This window comes from Corvus cornix, chromosome 1A, assembly GCF_000738735.6.
Source record: "Corvus cornix cornix isolate S_Up_H32 chromosome 1A, ASM73873v5, whole genome shotgun sequence".
Classification (NCBI taxonomy): domain Eukaryota; kingdom Metazoa; phylum Chordata; class Aves; order Passeriformes; family Corvidae; genus Corvus; species Corvus cornix.
Window position 1 is genome coordinate 36,490,235 of NC_047057.1, and position 17,779 is coordinate 36,508,013.

At 40.6% G+C, this 17,779-nt stretch overlaps 1 long non-coding RNA gene across 1 annotated transcript; it reads right to left on the reverse strand.

The window, feature by feature from the left end:
- Nucleotides 1-255: 255 nt before the first annotated feature.
- Nucleotides 256-7,693, reverse strand: LOC109143238. The gene is made up of 3 exons (XR_002043260.3): nt 7,591-7,693; nt 5,137-5,272; nt 256-1,273 (listed from the first exon to the last, which is right to left on the reverse strand). It is a non-coding gene; the product is annotated as an uncharacterized LOC109143238 (long non-coding RNA).
- Nucleotides 7,694-17,779: the final 10,086 nt, after the last annotated feature.

Consider the following 17,779-nt stretch of genomic DNA (forward strand, 5'->3'; position numbering starts at 1 on the left):
ATGTTTTTACAGATGAAGAATACTTACAGGAGTGTTAAAACAACAGATAAGAACTTATCTAGCATCTGATAACACTGATATGTTCCCTTATCCCTTTTGGTAACACCAGTGGTTTGCATTTCTTCTGTTTCCACTTTCAACTTCTTATAGGCACTGCTCAAATGATTCACCCTTTCCCTGGTATCTGTGACATTTTAGGGAAAGAAAAGATCAATGTTTCTTTAAAAGTATGCTATGTAAGGCTATCCAAAAAATGTACCTTAGGACTCTTACCAGTTGATTCTCAACAATTTGCCTAACAGTCGTGTAAATCTAACACAGTGTCAGTGAGTCACTTCTAATAACTGACATTTCTCCCTTAAATCTTTATTTTCAATAGAGGTTGGGGAAAAAGTTGTTTAAGTCTTCTCTGTTACAAAGAACAATAAGCGAAACAAGAAGCAATTTAGGGTAGAATCAGTCAAATTAAAGTTCCCAAAACTCAAGCTCATATTAACTTTTTGGGTTGTGCTCACAAGCCTTGAACATGTGCTACTGGTGAGATAAATCTTGTATCATCTGTGGCATGAATTGCTTATGAAAACTGCTTCTCTCTGCACAGTCCTTCTGTTGGTGTCTTGGCATCTGGGCAACATGTTCCCAAATGGACTTTAATTCCACTAAGTTTTCCTCTAGTTTTTCTCTTTCTTTTTTCCTAAAAAATAAGTTTTTTCTACAGGAGGGAATTGAAAAGGTAATATGAGTATTCTCAAAATGGACACCTTTACATGTATTGACAAAGGTGGAACGTCTTGCAAAATGGGGTCTGTCTCTGATTTGCCTTCTGCATTCTGCAGTCAGTCCTCAGGGAGTTCAGGGGAACAGAGGATTCTATATCCTCTCATTTTCAACCTGTGCCTGTGGCTTACTCTATAAAAAATAATTTGTTCTTTCCTGTAGGATAGTCAAGCACTCAGTACCCATAGGCCAAACATTTGGGAATGGCTCAGGACATCTTACCTGATGTTTTCTAGGAACCCATCTTTCCTCTCTTCCTCCCTGCAACCTAGCAAACCGGTGTTTTTTTCCTGAGGTCATTACTAACTCCCATGCAGACGCCTCTCTTCCAAAAGAACACAAGCCGACTGATTTAATCTGCACTGACATTTCAAAGAATCAGCATAAAGGTAGTGCCCAGAGAATCTGAAATATTTAATACTCATGTATGTATTATCTTATGAGACTTTGGTTTGAATTTCAGTAGACATCGCTCCCAGCATCAATTCAGAGAGACCTAAAGGAGAAAAATAAAGAAACCTGAGAATGAAAATAAGATGATGTGTAACTAAAAAAGGTTCAGCCTTTTTGAGTGAAAATGCCCTTACAATGCTAAAAGTAACAACCTTGCAGAGAGCAGTACTTACTATCTTTGAAAAGCTTCTTCTCCAGTCGATACTGAAGGGGAAAAGGAGGCACAGAGACAAAACTGCAGGACATTATTGTCCTTGAGGTATATTTCAGGAAGGGAGGATGATTATGAATCTAAGATGATTAAATACTAATGGCACAAACTTCACAAGTGATGAAACAGCCAAATAAATTACCAGCGCTTTAAACCAGACACGTTTAGATTAACAGTACTTCTGTGAGACAGTTTGATAAATGTCTTGAATTTAGCAGCACTGCTTCGTCCCTGTTTCAGGGACCTTTGACTTTGGTCACCTGCTTAGTAATTGGACTGGTTTGCATCTATGTATTGTGATATGTCATCCTCTGGATGACATTCTTTGTAAAAATATGGGAATTTATTTATGATTCTATAGCACAGGGTTTCCCAGAAAGGAAGACCCGTAAGCTGCTGTTTCAACATATCAGTATCAGTAGTGTTCAAATTATCAAAGCCAGATCTGCTTTGATAAGTTCCAGGGTTAGCACAAATGTGAGGTTCATCTGTACTTTGGATTAAGAATTTTGAATTCCTTTTACTACTCATCAAGAGTTGATCGTTTCATTCTCACCAAACTGAAATTCTTATTTATTCTGAGTAGTAGCTTATTCCATAGACAATAACACTGACCTCAGCTCAATTACTTACAGTGCATGATACTACTTATTTGAGTTATCCTAACCTGATGTTCAAAAGTAAGTGTCATTTGGCACTAAATTACAGTAGTCCTTGCAAAGCAGAATTTCTCCGACCAACAGGCATTTAACCATGAGACAGTGCTCCAAGGATACCTGTGCAACCCACAAACACTGCCTTCTGGACAGGTTTTGAGGCCCCATCCTGTACATCCATATGCTGGGCAGACCAGGCTCATCCATACCAAATACTTCAGAGAAATTTGCTAGCAAGTATTCTTGTATCTTTTTCAGCATTTACCCTTTAGTGAATAGTTTTCCAGCACCTGCTACCTCACCCTCTCTTCATGAACTATAGTCTATAATTAGATAAGGTTTAGAATTTAGTCAGAAACTTCAAACTTAAAGTGAAATTTTACTGCAATGGTTGGCAGGTGGTTCAAACAATCCCTCAAGAAAACATTTTTTATGCTTCTTTCTCTACAAAGAGAGAGATCCGAGACCTCAAGTTCTACTCTGAGATCTTATTAGATGTTCACCTCAGATCTCCAATATTTCTCACTGTTAGAAACTCTAGCTCTGCCCCTAGCACATCCCATCCTAATCACTGTCACACAAAAATTGCTTTTGGCATTTTTCAGGAAACATGTGTTTCAAAACTTTTCTAAAAATGAAGCAGCTATTTCTTTGCCCTTTGATTGATTTCACATAATTGACTTAATAGCCAACATACTGTTTAACATTCCCTTTTGCCAGGAAATCTATTTGACAATGTTCAGAGAAATATTTTAGGTTTTGCTGAGCACATGTAAACATAAAATTCCTGGGGATTTTTTAGTTAACAATCACTGCAGTAATGCAGCTATAAAGAACTAATATAATTTTTTTTGTTTGTTTTGTTCTTTTTCAGTATATGCAGATAATATTTCAAAGATTCACAGTGTTATGACAATCCAAATCACCACAAGATATATACTGAAGTAGGGAATTGAATATTTTTCAGAGGTATTAGACAAAGTGCTGTTTGCTTCAAAAAGTCTGTTAGCTTAGGCTTTGTATAAAAACTGAGCTCTGCTTATCAGCCCGTAATGTGAAAAATCCCAGCACATGCCTCTGAACAGTTCCTAGAGTAAATCCATATAGGAAAGGCTTCCTCAATCTGATGTCCTAGTACAGAAGCAAAACTAGAACACATGCTTGTGTTGGTGATCCCAGCACTCCCTCCTACAAATCCTCTTCAAGTCTTAGTCTATATTCTGAATTATGCTTCCAATCTTCGGAGTTTTTAAATTTAATTGGTGATTTCAAGTGCGGTTCTGGCCACAACATTGATTTTGTCTTTAGACTATTGCACTGCATGTCAGAGTTTATGTATCCTGACAGATCATCCCTATCTCCATCAACTGGGGGATATTGCAATGCATAGTCTAACCAGCATTTCATGTCCATGTAAAAAACTTAGTCAAATGGTGAATCTGTGTTGCTGTCAGAAATAAATTGATTGGTCTGTGTTCTTAGAATAGAAGGTGGCAAAGCTAATCTGATACTAGGGCTGCTTTTGCTGAAGGCAACTAAAGGCACAGCCTCCTGAAGATCAGTGGAATAAGGTGGCAATTTTCTGCAATTCTCTGGGGCCTTCCTGCTCTTGAACCACACATCTTTTATACAGCATTTATGAATATTTTGTTAGCACCAGCTGCATAATTCTATCAACTGATTCTTAAACTGTTTGCCTTGAACTAAGCATGTTTATTAGATGGGAATTTTGATTCTTACTTTCAAAAATTTTATATTTCACTACAGTTTTCCATTCTTTTGCTTAATATTTAACTTTATTTCTGTTGTGAATGTGAAGAACTTGAACCTGTGACCTTTAGATTGATTCTCTCTCCATAGTGTCAGCAGTTAGAAATCTTTTCCCAGCATATTTTTTATAATCTCTTAACTTTTCTTGGATAAACAAGAAACACCTTGTCAGAACAAGGTGTTTTTCGATGTTCAAAACCCTTGTAGTTCTTTTCTTTCATCAAATTTTCAGCAGCTTTTTAAAGAATGAAAACACTATCCAACACAGCATTCTGATAATGGTTTCTTTAAAGCTATTTTCAGATATAGCAATGCTTCTCTATTTTTCTTGACACTCCTCAAGAATTATTTTAGCCTTCTAAGTGTCACTTCAGAGCCACTTATTTTCCTACCATAGTGTCTATATTCTCTTGACTAGCAACTGTCTAGAATGCAACTCCTCCTCCTGTTACAATAAGCACTATGTTTTTCTCCTAGCTGAATGATATTGCGTTTGGAAGAATTAAAATGTGTGTTGGGATACTTGAAGTGGCAGTTCAAATGCTATATTTTGTTTGAGATTGACAGCAAAATGCCTGCTGGAGCTAGTGAGCCTGAGCAGACTGCAGTGGGCTAGTTCAGCTATTGCCAAGCTCCAGCATGCAGCCTGGAGTCTGGGAAACCTGCTCCAGCCTCTGAGACCTGGGATATTGTTAGCAGGCAGCTGAAAATTAACCTGCCTACAGCTGTGCAGGGTATAACAGGATCAATCACGTTACTACTTGTTAAAAAGTCTGGCAATGCTGATTGGGGAATTCCTAGGAACCACTGAGAAAAAAGAAGCAAAGGCAATATAACATAATCCCTTGATGTTGCCTCTGGGCCATGCCCTCAGCTCGGTAAGAGTGACAAAATTTTTCAGTACTTCCCTTTAGTCCACCACCAGACTGATTTTTGAGCTCAATAAGCAAATTGTTCATTGCAACAACTGCAGCAGTGTGTGTGGAATACATCGAGGCAGCAAGAACATCAGAGCAGTAACAAAACAAACCAGGGACTGCACAATCACAGTGCAAACACCTGCAAAGGCTTGTCACCAATCTTCTTGGGGCACAGTGGAGTGTAGTGACACATCCCCACACACCTGGAAGAGCACAGACCAGTGCTCTGATCCAGCTCATTTAAGATGTAAACATACATTTGAGGATTAATAGAAAAAAAAAATCCCACTGAGCTAATTCAACAGCAAAATTTGTCCTCAGATACTTGCTAAATGCTATGGAGACTCACCTGTGGAACAGCAGGGAAGAAAACAAAGGACCCACATGTCTGGGTGTCCCAGGACAAGGTCAAGTACAGGCACTGATGGAAAGAAAAACTCTTCTTTAACATCCATCTAAAGTGAGTATTCAAGGCAATATGGAAACTGTGAAGAAAATGGACAGTAAATTGACTATAGCAAACATTTCATCAAAATGATTCTGAAAGTTGTGTGAATATATTTCATTTACTACTAGCAGTGACTGAGACAGTGATATCCTGTACACATAATGAAAAAGTTTCAGACAGAACAGGACAAATATGGACAAGAAAATAAACCCTACAGCCCCCTCACCCCTTAATATTTGATCAGCCCACAGGTGGTCATGCACTGCATCTGCAATATCTCTCCTCCATTGGAAGATGAGTTTAGTGAACATATGATGGATGACTAAAATAAATGGAAAACTGTTACTTCCAAAATATAGCCTGTGTGCTGTGATTATCAGTGTTTTTGAGAAGTTCATGCTTCATTTACATAACAGTAGATAATCAGATTTCTATATGATATGGAGAATCCTACTTAAGCAAATAGGTGTATAGCACTCTCATGACAAAAATCAAAACTGGTTTGAGATCATGGAAATGTCTTCCATTCAGACATTCAAGCAGATAAACAGTAATGCAATAGTTTTTTCAAAAAATTGGAACCTTTCAGATGCTTTTGAAGCGCTCTGTATGTCTCATCATATTTCTGTAATGGGGATAATATGGATTCAAATAATCCACTGTATTATAAGTGCCAATTAAATTGCATGATTAATGTGATATGATGTTCCTGGTACTTTAATGGTTAGGCATGTTGTATTGTGTTATATTTTGTCAGTAATAGACACTTTCACACAGTTATGAACTTTGCTAAACAGAATTTTCTTTTTATTGTCAGAGAAGATAAGAATCTGAAAGAGTCAGCTATGATAAAAGCCAGATGTCAAAGAAATGAGTCTTGTTGTTTGACCTCTCCAGATCTTGCATCTGATCAATATAGAACTGTAGCCACATTCACATTTTATGAAAAGAGGCTGGAGTTGTTCCATAGACATTATATTCAGCTACTTTTTAAAATATATTCTTTACAGTTTTATTTTCCATTTTCTCTACAATATAATCTACAACTGTTTAATAAACAGTCCAGTTGAAGAGTTGACAAGCAATGCTTCAATTTTTTTCACATATTTGAAATCCATTATTTATATTGAAATAATGACCATTTTACTCATGTTTATTCTATTCTCTGAAAATACATCTGAAACCATGGCACCTCTGTTTTTTGTGGATTAACATTTTTATAAAGAAGTTATACATGCAGTAATTTTTTTGTTTGCAGAGACCAAATGTTAACAAAATTGAGCATGTCTGTAGCTGATTTTTTAAAGCAAGGATATTTCCACTCAGTTCCCCAGACACAGCCAGATTCTCACCGATGTGTATGAAATACTGTTTCATCTGACTTCAAATGGGAATGGGAAGCATTTCAAGTAAGGAGTAAAAAGCCTGTTCACCTCCTTTATAGCTTTCATTACCATTTAGTTGGGTGACCTAAAAAACGTTTGAGTGCAGATTATGTGAGGTAGAGCAAGAGAGAAGGACCATCTCAGTAATCACATTTACATGACAGAGAAACCAAACAGTCCTGCAACTGGATGCAGCTTTGAATATTATTGAACCTTCAGTAAACAAGAAAACAAATAAAAAAACTCACATGTAATCAGAAGTTATGCCCCCAATGCAGTACCTACAGAACCACCAAAAGACTTTTATTGCTGCTTTTCCCAGCCTTTCAAATTATTCCTGCTACATCAAGCCACATTCCACTCCTGTTAAATTTTGCACTTAGCAGCTGCAAACACTTCAAGCAAACTGAAAACCTTTTGACTAGGAAGAAACCCTAAAATACACATGATAGGTCTCAGATTTCTCTTCTACTAGTTTCTGTTACTGACAGCATTTGTGTGAAAACAGATTTGTTTGCTTGTTTGTTTGTTTTGTGAATATCACACAACTAATGATTGCTGAAAGCCTGGAGTTTCTCACAATGTGATGAGGTTCAAGCCATGCTTCCAGCACATAGCTGCATCAAGGCTGGGAGCAAGCTGGAATCTGAACCTAGATCTGGATCTGAGGCATCCCTCTTGGCATCATCTCCAGTTACTATCTCTCCATCAGAGGACTATGAATAATGGATAGTCATCCCCAAATCTAACAATCTGGCATGTACATTGCTTTTGAAATAATGAAATGTTAATAGGAATAACCCATGCCTGCCAGAAAGGCAGACCCTTTCTCTTCTTTTTTCTCTAACATTCTGGTGCATAGATATCACTGTGATGGATCCTGCGTGCAAAATATGGCTTATATAAAGCACAAAGTACAACTGACTCTGTTTGGTTACTGCCACATTTGGATGAAAAATACTTAATTTACCTTTGTTCGTCTTTCAAATGATTTCATATTTTTCTTGAACCACATTCAGTCATCTCATCTGGAAAGTGGGATCTGGATTCTATGATGGAAATCACAAGCTCAATTATGAAAACTCCATCTGGGAAATCATCCTACAAGGGATTAAAAAGCTAAAAATTTTTGTTTGTCTCATCCAGAACATTTTTAATTCAACATGGATTGCTTATACTAGCATATTATAGCCAGAAGCTGACAGTCCTTAGCTGAGTATCCCCCTGCCTACAGACGTGAATCTGCATGACCAGGGACTGAGGGATTCTCTAAGGGAAGAGTTGTCACATTTCCTTTTCAGACAGCATAACAGAGGAATAAAGAGACTAAGCTTGTTAAGACTTTTGAAATCATATCAATTATTAGCATTATTAGTGCATTTACAAATACTTAAATATTCTGACATCTAATCCCTTGTCAGAACATATGCATAGTATGAAATATATGTTTCCTTCAAAAAAAAAAGGAAAAAAAAGGTCATTAATAACACTATTGTCAAATCTGGGAAGCTCTGGGCATAAAATACAGGTTTCTAGGTTCCTTCTATGTAGAGCTTTTCCATGTAAGTATTTATTTCCTGCACAAGCAACTATCTACCCATATGTCTACTGGTCTCCCAGTCCTCACCTATAGATACAACCTATTTAACCTCGTCCTCTCTTCAGCATTTCTCAACAATTTCATAGAAGGATTAATGGGGCTTCCATGTCCAGAAGCAGTCATCATCATTCAGCTCCTTCTCTGACTCTTACTGCTGTGTGAGCAGGGCCAGGTCAGAGGGGAAGCAGGAAAGAGAAAGCAAAGCTGAGACAGAAAGGGACAAGAGTGCTTTGCTCTTCTCTGCACTAAGGGGAGAAAAGTCAGGCCTGCAAATCCCGAGGCAGAAACTTTCCCTGAGGAATGACTGTACAGTGTTGAGTTGTTCAGTTTTGTTTCCCCCTCCCAGATGGCATTTTATCAATGGTTGTCTAGCAGTCCTGCATCTCTAGATATAAGAAGGAAGGGCAATGCTCAGAAAGAAGTGTGTGACAGACATGCTGCTGCAGTGATTAATGTGCTCACCCAAGCTGGTGCCTCACCACCTAGTCAATTAATCACTGTCTGGTATTTTGGAAGCCATTAAATTTCATACCCTATTAATAGACCATGTTTTTAGCAGTAGGCAGGCTTTCCTCTCGCCTACTCATCATGTAGGTATCATGTCACCAGTTCTGAGTTTTGTTCCCTCATTTTATTCCTTCACTGCCTGCTAAAACATGTATTGTTATGACTACTGCTGTGGCAGGTGGGTAGTTTCAGTTTCTTGCTGTGACCTCTCTAAGGATGCCTTCTGGCAAACGCAAAATATGTGGAGAATATTTTATCCTTTATTTTGGTTGTAGCTCCTGGGAGTTATTTACTCCCACGTGAGAGGTCCAGCTCTAACACACCAAAGGCTGTACCAATCCAGCTGTTCCTGGGAGAGAAGGAGTTGGTGACCAGAATCTTGCTCCTGTCAGAGCAACACTAAGGTGGAAGCAATTTTCTTTATGCATGAGAGGAAATGGAGGTCTATCGTCTGATCCTGAAAGAGCCCCAGCAAAATGGGATTCATGTCCATTTCTCTATTTGACTGTGAAGAAGACCGTATGAAAGAGGTGGACTGAAGGACCCCACAAAACATTTTAGTGAGTGAAAGACTTATTAGACAACTCCATAATCTAGAGTTCTAGCAAAACTCCATAATCTGACCAACTAATTTTCAGCTTTCCATGGGACTTTACACAGCTTTTCTCTGGCTTCACTTTTCCTTCCCTAAGTTTCTGTAGTTGGCAAGCTTCCTATAAAATATAAATCCTCAGCTTGATTACTCTTATTAATGATGTCAGTCAGGACATTTTGCAGTCAGAGACTCTTTGTGCTCAAAAAGGTTTTCAGCAGATTTGATAAGAGACACTAGGCAACAAGCCCTGTTTTAGAAGGAAAATGATCGATCATTACCTCTGCAGAAAAGAAACAGGAGGTTGCTTATTTACGTGAAGGTTAGGAATAAAATAACTACAGTACTTTAGATGAGCAACCTTACAGAAATGGGAGAAAACAAAACAGTATAGGGAATTAGCAGGGACCAAACTGGTCAAACATCACCTAGTAGTGACAAGGTTCACAAGACAGGCTTTGGGGACAGTATACTTCATTTGCAGGTGAGATAAAATGGGGAAGACTCCTACTTGATCCTGACAGAACTTCATCAGTCTCATGTAAACTTTAAATTAATATATGTATGGGTATGCACAAAAATGCATACATGCAAATGTATATGGTGAACAAACACCATTCTACCTTGTAATGAACCTTTAAATGGTAACAGTTAGCCAAGCAGAAGGAAAAGGTCACTAGCACTGCTTTTGATTCACATTTTCTCTCACCTGTCAGTAATGTGAATGATTGAAGGAGTGGGACAATGAAGCTTAGACCCATGTTCCTAATATCAAAGTATTCTGAACAATAACATTTTTCACCATCTTCAGCATCAGAGAATTTGTACTTTCAAGCACAAAGAAATAAATCTAAACTGCAATATCTTGCCCTTGGGGTGCATAATTGATCAAATGAAGATTAAGTTGGTGCTTTATAAAAGTATGTTGTAATTTAGAGTCAAAATGCTGAACACAATTTCTTACGGCTTAAAGGAAGTCTCTTTTCTCTTGTACTGAAGGTAAATTCTTCATAATTTTTCTCAAGGATTTAAGCTATATGTGAGGCTATCTTTAGCACAGGCAATTGAAACTCGTCCCAAAATTTGAACTAGTTGTTACCTAACACTTAGCAAGCTCACCATCAGGCACAGTAGTTCCATAGTAGTACAGATTGCAACCATTTAATCTATAAAATAGTAAACTACAGATAAAGATAGGAAATGCTTTGATTTGATCTTTAGATGCCTAGTTGTTCTCATTGTTAAATACCATTAAAAAGGCAGCAACTCCCTGATGAATCATTAGAGAAATCTGGTAACAGTAAAATGTTGGGGTCCCTCCCCTGCCGTGTAGCCCTGGGAGAGGGGCCCTGAGGGCACAGACACGGGGTTTCCCTGCCCCTGCTCAGCCTCGTTCCCATTGGTTGGTTTGTGTTCCCTGCGCGGGCAGAAGGACCCTTGGTCCCGTGACTGGGACAGTTCCTCGGCAGAGCCCCGGCCATGCGGCTGGAGAAATAAACATCTCTGAAACATCTAGCAAGAATCTGTCTGTCCATATATATTTCCTTTCCACGGGACTCCTGGTTTGATATGTGCATGTTGCAGGATCCCCACTGCAACATAATGGTAGAGAATTGTGAGCAGAACGATCCCCGATCCCTAAGCGACTGATTTGTGTGAGTAAACCCTGGAAACTTTGGATTCCTCTTCTTGGTTTTGCTTTGCTATTCCATATCTAAACTATGGAGGAACCGTGGGAAGACTCTTGGCTCTCAGAGCCGCATATGGACATTTATCTTAAACTTAAATTGATTCTTGAACAACGATTTGTAAATTTTAGCTTGATTCAAGCTCAGAAAGAACTGAAACACTTCCTGGCATGGTTGTTTAAGAACTTTTTCTATGTTTCTTGGGATTTAATTCTTACCAAGGGCTTTTGGAAAACCGTTTGGACACAGTTAATACTGGAGTCAAAATATATGCCGATGGAAGAATATTTTCGTGAATATTATTTAGTTACCGAGACTGTTGAGCAATGTCAGCTGTGTCTTGGCGAAGGGAAGCCTGGCGCAGGGACCGTGCGGCCCAGGCCACGTGCACCGAGCGCTCTGCGAGCAGCAGCGAGGCAGTTCCCGCGCGCGGGGCGGAGCCACGCGAGCCGCAGTGTCGGTGGCGGAGCGAGGAGCGGCGGGAGCGGCGGGACCCGGCGGTGCCCGCACGGCCCAGCCCAGCGCGTGGTGGAGCGAGCCCCGTGAACGCCCGACCGAGAGGGGCGGCGCGCGGGCGGCGGCTGGCGGCGGTGGAACGGAGCCGCGCTGACCGAAACACGCGCTGGAGCAGGGCCGCGGGGGAGTCGTCGCTCGGGGCCCGGCCGAGACGTGGGTGCAGCGCCCGGCATCGGCAGCAAAGCTGCGACCAGAGGAGGCGACGCGCGGAGAACTGAGCGGCGCGGCCCGGCCCGGCCCGCGCAGCCCCAAACGCGACCCCGGGAAGAGCACGCAGGCACCAGCAGCCCCGACAATTCCAACACGGGAGCGACCAAAGGAGAGAGCAAAGACGCAGCGAGACAGAAACAGCAGCCACTCGGAAAAAGGAAAAGATCATAGTAACTAAGATCTTAGGGATAGTAAAATGGTATAATGTTAAGCAAAATTATGGTTTTATAACAAGGTGTGACAACCAGCAAGACATATTCGTGCATAGAACTGCTATTAAAAAGAATAACCCTGAAAAATGCATCCCAAGCTTGGCAGATGGAGAAGTTGTGGAATTCAAAATTATACGAGGTAGAAAAGGGTTACAAGCGTCGCAGGTCACTGGGCCTGATGGTGTTCCTGTAAAAGGCAGTATATATGCAAAAAATCGTAGTCATGTTAGACAGTATCTCTATTGTAAGTCCCCCCTACAGTCTCCCTTTCCTAATCCCACCTTTCCCTTTTACCCTATGTCCTATTACCCCCAGTGTATTCCCAATCCGTTTTTTCACCCATGGTTTCCTTCACAAAACCACGCTTTTGCCAATTGTTTCCCCAAAAATCCCTTTCCAATGCCGAGTGGGGGATGAAAAGGGGGAGGGAAGAAGTTAAACCCTCTCCTGCCTCAGTTTCCCCACAAAGCATGCTCAGAGAGTCCTGTCTCCCTTCTGTCAGCCCTAAGATGTTCCACAGAATCTGATTGGACATTTAAAGACTCAGGAGGGTGGCTTGTTTTGTTTTGAAACTGTTCTTGTTATGTTTATCCAGTTGTTTTCATTCTCCTTTTATTAAAATAAAACGGGTGAGGTGTTGGGGTCCCTCCCCCGCCGTGTAGCCCTGGGAGAGGGGCCCTGAGGGCACAGACACGGGGTTTCCCTGCCCCTGCTCAGCCTCGTTCCCATTGGTTGGTTTGTGTTCCCTGCGCGGGCAGAAGGACCCTTGGTCCCGTGACTGGAACAGTTCCTGGGCAGAGCTCCGGCCATGCGGCTGGAGAAATAAACATCTCTGAAACATCTAGCAAGAATCTGTCTGTCCATATATATTTCCTTTCCACGGGACTCCTGGTTTGATATATGCATGTTGCAGGATCCCCACTGCAACAGTAAAAAAAATATACAAAGTTATATTCAGGTAGGAGAAGAGATATCTGATTCAAAATCCCATGAAAGGTTTAAACCCAAATGTTCAAAGAGCGTGAATTCAAAGTGAAAGTGGTTCAGAAGAGGATAAGCAGAGAGTTTGCCATAATAAAGCACACACACACACACACACACACACACACACACAAAGGTTTGGCTTCTCCTCAAATTTAGCAGCATAAAGGCTGAGAGATAAACCTGATTGATTTCTGTGTCTAGTCCAGGGGAGCAAAAGGGAGAAGAAAAGGAAGGTGAAGGTCTCAAGAACAAAGGTGAAGGTTTTCTTAAGACTAAATACAAATGTATTGATTATTAATACCTTTGGGCTGGAATTAAAAGGTTTATGAACATCCAAGTACTGAGTTTATAAGCCCACCTTCTTTCTGGCCAAGGACAGAAAAAAAAGCTTACCAGTTTTAATATAGACCCTGAGAAAGTAATCAACAAGTTTAATGTTGCCATCCTTCATTTCTCAGGGTCTGGACTAGACAGTGAAGGCCAAATCTTCTGGGTTTTTAAAACCTAAAAGTAGCCTTTCTTTTTTCTGCACTACTTCTCCTCAAACTTCTGGCACACAAGGTTTCAAAACAAACCTTTAATTTTTAGGGCAATCTTTGTAACACTTCATGTTCTTTGTCCAAGTGTGGTTTTCCTACACAGGGCAATGTTTTCAGACAGATTGATTATATCAAGTTTCACTTGAAGCCAGCTCAGAGAAGGTGCATGGTGGCTAGAACACGGCCTTGTCTTACACTAACCCCCAGTCAAATAGAAACCTGGAAGCAGATCTGGAACAGGTCACAGACTACCTATGCTGTATGCACCCTGTGGCTACTACACGCGGATGTTTAGAATATGCTGGATTATGTAAAAATATCTCCCTTTTATCATGCTAGAGAGGCTGTAAGTGAAAGTGGTCTATTTCTTTTGGGCTTGCATGGCCAGATTTTGGTAGTGGGGGATCTACAGGGGATCTATTCTTCTTTGGAAAGCTGCCAGAAGCTTTGTCCAGCAGAGCCAATGACAGCTGGATCCAAGATGTACCTGCCAGTAGCCAAGGCTGGGCCAATCAGAAATGGTGGTAATGCCTCTGTGATAACATATTTAAGAAGAAGGAAAAAAAAGTTATTGTGCAGGTGTCATTGTGGCCAGAGAAGAGTGGGATGAGAACACGTGAGAGAGAGCAGACACCAAGGTTGGTGGAGAAGGAAGGGCAGTAGTTGCTCCGGGCACCAGAGCTGGGATTCCTCTGCAGCCCATGGTGCAGCTCATGGTGAAGCAGCTGTGCTCCTGCAGCCCATGGAGATCCGTGGGGATGCAGAGATCCACCTGCAGCCCCTGGAGGAGACCCACACCAGAGCAGGTGGATGCCTGAGAGGAAGCTGTGACCCTGTGGGAGGCCTACGGAGAGAGGAGCACATGCCGGAGCAGGCTTCCCAGTAGGAATTGTGATCCCATGGGGGACCCACACTGGATCAGGCTATTCCTGAAGAACTGCACCCTGTGGAAGAGTGACCCACATTTCAGCAGTTTATGGAGAACTGCTGTCTGTGGGATGCATTCAGGTTGGAGAAGTTCACAGAGAACTTTTCTCATGGAAGGGACCCTCATTGGAGCAAAGGAAAGACTCTTCCCCCAGACCAGCAGCAGAAACAACCTGTGATGAACTGACCATAACCCCCATTGCCTTCTGCCTGCACTGCCAACAGGGAGAAGGTAGGGCTGGGAAGGAGGGATGGATGGGGGAAAGATATTTTTAAGGTCTGTTTTTAATTCTCATTATCGTGCTCTAATCTTGTCAGCAATAAATTCAGTTAATATCTCTAATTCGAGCCTGTTTTGCCCATGAAAGTATTTGGAGAGTGATCTCTCCTGGTTCTTATCTCAACCCATGAACTCTTTGTTATATTTTCTCTCCCCCATCCAGCTGTTGAGGGGAGTGATAGAGAGGCTTTGGTGGCTGCCTGGCTTTCAGTCAGGGTCACCCCACTATACTACTCTATCTCAGAAGAAAAGGAACATAACTTCTGTGAAATGTTATGCAATCCATACAAATGCTGTGTCTGGAAAGAAAGAAGCAGGAAATCAGTAAAACTGAAATCAAAAGCAATACAGCTGTGGACTCCACTGAAAGTAAATTGCTTCTTTTGGATTCATTGCTTCATCTGCAGCAGTTCTTAGAACCAGTGACCTGCCATTTTCTTCCAGATCTAAGCAGCAGCCACCATGAGAGGAGGGCCCTAGATGCAGTCTTATGTCCCAGCATAAAACCGTTTGGATTAACCAAAGTCAGCTCTGAACAGAAGAAACCTCCAGAAAGAAAGGGATTTCTGCAGCTCTTCTTATCCCAATTTCAGCACACTTTTAGTAATCTTGTATTTGCATACATCACAGCTTTCCATGAGAGGAAAAGGTACAAGATTATGTCTCCTAACACCTTCATTTTCAGACACTTTGGACAGGGAAGCATCTGAGAGAATATGGTCACAACAAGAATACCTCTTCATGGAAAAGAAGTTGGTGGAACATTGCTGGAAAAATGACTGGATTACATATGTACTTAAAAATACTTGGGACCTCACTAAGATGTCCTGAAAAATGTCAGAGTAATTCAGTTTGGAGAAAATTTGAAAGGATCATATACAGAAATATGGGTGTTCATGGATAAAATAAAGTTTAAACACTTCCATGTTTTGCCAGCCTTGGTCAGTTGTGGGTAAAAACTAGGGTGACATTAACTTGTTTTAAAAATACACAGCTCAGATTTGAACAGAAAGCCAGCCTCTGACTTGCTCGAGTTGCTGCTTATTCCAATTCTTTTTGAAGTCATTGCAAATATTTCAATTGACTTGAATGGATGAATCAGACTCCTTAGCACTGAAGTGAATCACAGATTAAAACAAAAGTACTTGTATAATTTGTATGACAACCTTTTATAAAATTAGTCCCTTCTGGATAGCAGAACACTGATGTACTGCTGAGGCAATACCATTTCTGTCTGAGAAGTAGTTGAGTTGGTTTTGTGTATACGAAGTTACATTTACTTGAACTCATTCCTTGAGTGGTTACCTATAAGTTCATCAGAGACACAAACTGGAGCATTACTACTTATATACTAACTGAGGACTTGACTTTGATTTTCAGCTGAAGCTCCTTGGAAGAGTCAAAAATCTGTGTCAGTTCATCACGTCTTGGGTCCCTGTAGTACAGAAGCAAAAGCTACAATATCAGACATAGTCAAACATAAGAAGCAAAATGTATCAGCACTTCCTGAAAACATAAATAGTGACTTCTTGTGGGGTCTTTTTTTCCCCAAAGTACTCTTACACGGCAGAAAGAACAAGACTGACTGCATGTTCTGACAGCAACTTTGGGTTGTCCCACATCCTACTGCTGGAGTCCATTTATGGCCACTCCAGCGGTCACGGGGCACCTCAGCAGTCAGCACTCCTGAAACCTGACATCCTGCCCCAGTACCGCAATAAAATAATATTGCGACTTCAGAAAAGCTATTGTAACTGTTGATAAAGTAACAACTTAATCACAGCTAAAATATATTCAAATACTAAGAAACGCAAACAGTTACAGTTATTTCTACAATAATGTGCAATAATAAGACTCGCAGGCTCTATTTTTTCAGATAGTTTGCACTTCTTTATTGCTCAAAGCTTAGTTCTGTGGCTACTATATCAGCTCTGAGTAGTCAGCAGTTTTCCTGTCCCACCACAGCTGTGTGAGGACAGGAAAACAAAAACAAGAAACAAGGTAGAAAGCTCCTGGGCAACCTCTCGTGGTGAATCATTTTTTTCCTTCACAGGAAGTACAATTTCTTATATTTAAACTCTTGACCCTTGAGGCCTTATCCTCTCATTTTGCATCCTGAGAAGAATCTGGCTCCACCTTCTCTCTAAGACTGTAGTTAGAACCCCTTTTACCCTTTTCTTTTGCATGTTAAACACTCCAGTTCCTGCTCAGATGTCCTTTACTCCAAGTTCCAAATCATCTTCAAGGCCCTCCAGTGAGTCAATGTTTCTCCTACACTCAAATATTGAGATCTTTCCCTTTGTCAGTAGATTGGTGTGATTATCACTTGATTGCATGCTAAAAAGGCATTAAACAGGTCAGCCTTCTTATCACCTATTTATAGCTATCTTCTTACAATAAATAGGAGTGATTTTTTCTGTTTTGATTTTCCTCTTGATCCTAATATCCTTCTACATCATTTCTTGCTGCAGCCAGTGTCCCTTCCAGGTGAATCATTCTGTTAGCTGTTTTTTTATGATTTTGCCTTTTTATGTTGTTGCACTCACCCTGAATGTCCACTCCAGTTTAAATAGTTGACTTCAGCCAAATTATTTTCTCATTGCATTTTCTATATTTCCTCCACAAATGGTAAGAATCTGTGCCCTTGACCATATGACTTTAGAGGGCTGCCATGTTTCTTTAACTACTTTCTTCCCTTCAGTCAGTTTCACAAAACATCTTACAAAATAAGCTGAGTTAATTGCATTTCTTTTATTTAAAATCTGCTCGGTTCTAATAACAGGTATTCTGCATTCCTGCTGTTAGGGCTGTGAGTAAATAAACATATTCTAACGCACACTCTTATGCTGAAAAAATTAAGACCAAAAAGATGAAGTCCATTAACTTAAAATAAGTAAATAAATGCACCATCATTTAAACAAATGGGTAATGAAGTCAAAGCAGAAAGCAAGTCCTACTTACCTCACTCACTAACATCTTGTTCATTTGCTTGAACAGGTAAGCAATGGTAGGCTGCAACCAGTGACTAAGGCAGCCTAAAAAGACAAGTGAAAGGTAGGCAATGACCATTTACTGTTCTCAACAAAAAAAATCTGAGTTTGGGG